Genomic DNA, 1,751 nt, shown 5'->3' with positions numbered 1-1,751 from the left:
TTTGAAGTCACAACAGGTTTCTGGATTGCTATTTCATAATATGGGAACTATAAAAAAAATAATCACATATTATGTACTTGCTGAACCTCAATTGTACATACATAGCAAATCACACCTTATAATATCTGAATTCAATCTACAATTCTTTGCAGTATAATTTTTTATTTTAAACGTAATCTTATCAATGTTCCAGACAATCAGTGTCATATTAATATATTATTAACTATTAATATATTATTTCTAAGTTTTAGTCTCAAGTTTAAAATGATGATTTTGTTCTGATTTGAGCAAAAGAAACTTTAAAAGCAAAAGAAAGCTTTAAAAATTGTGTAAAACCAACTCTAGTCTTTTACTGTGACAAACCTTTCTTTACTGTCCTTTTGGTAAAATTATTTTTTTTATTAAACACATTATGCAAATTGAAAAACTATAAAAAGTAAATAACAAAATGTGAAAAATAATATTTTCTATTTTTAAACCAGTAATCTTTTCTGACAAAAATGATATTTCTATCCCCACACAACTGTTTCAAGTTTGCTATTATCATGATAAAGTCAGCTTCAGAACAAGAATACTTAAAAAGTAAATACAATCCAGTGCAATCAAGAACCCCAAGAAATAAACAATGGAAGTGTAGAACTATTGCGAATATATGATGTACTTTTTAATTCAATATTTGGAATTCATTTAAATTTACGATTAGTTTCAAGCCATACTGTTTTATCAGAGCAGAAAAAATGTGTTTTTCAATAAAAACAACAGTGTGTATGAGGCTTCTATGTATCATAAATATTTATATTTCCATAATAATGAAAAGAAAACCCAAACTATTACTACAGCACTAGGATTCAGCTGGAGAACAGGAATTTCTCTTCCCAGTCAATCTTTACTGACAATTCTCTTAGAAATTCATTTTTTTGAAGTTCAGGCATAATAGGTGGCTGAGAATGCTATTTGAGTTTACACAGACAATTCTTAACTCCCAGAGTAGCTTCAATAACAAGTTAGATTAATTTTATTATCCTTCACCCTCCATGAAAACACAATTATTCTTCCTTTGACTATTAAACAAAAGCTCTCACCTCCCCCCAGGCCCTGTTGCCTTTATTTCACTTATCTTCATTTCTGCCCCAATTCACCTCTTTCTTTTTTCCAGCAGGTTTTCCCTTCTTCCTCCGTCCACTGGATCGTCTTTACTCTCTCTCAAGCGGCTCAATCTCAGCACCTTGTGTTCACCCACAGAGGCAGAGTGTGAGAAGCAGCGTTCCCTTTCTTTAAAGGGACAGGCACATTTACAAAGCACTTTTGACTTAAAAGACCCCTGTGCAGGTTAGTTTAGGCTCACGTAGGATCTGGTACAGCACTGAAAGAGAGCTAGACATCTGGCTTTTCTCTGGGGTCTTGAGAACTGTTGCCTTCCTTGTCATTTTACCAGATTCTCAGCTGCTTTTTGAGACTTCGACTATCACTATCCAGGGAGGCAGCCAGCCAGCTAACAAGTCAGCCATCCAGACATCACCACTGGGAAAGTGATCTTGGGTTCCTTTTTTCAGAAAGAAGAATTGCCTTGGGGAAATAATCTGTAAATCAGAAGTACTTTGGTCTGAGTGCCCTGTTTTCCTCTAGTCCACTGTGGAAAAAACTTCCTCCTTCTCCTCCTCCTTCCCTTCTCCTGTGCTGATTCTCATACTGGGGCCTTCGGTTATTACTGGTTTCAAAAAGGAGATTCCATTATAAAAACATTGGTTGAG

The sequence above is a fragment of the Ahaetulla prasina genome, chromosome 5 (genome assembly GCF_028640845.1).
Source record: "Ahaetulla prasina isolate Xishuangbanna chromosome 5, ASM2864084v1, whole genome shotgun sequence".
Lineage (NCBI taxonomy): Eukaryota > Metazoa > Chordata > Lepidosauria > Squamata > Colubridae > Ahaetulla > Ahaetulla prasina.
Note: the sequence above shows the minus strand (reverse complement) of the source record.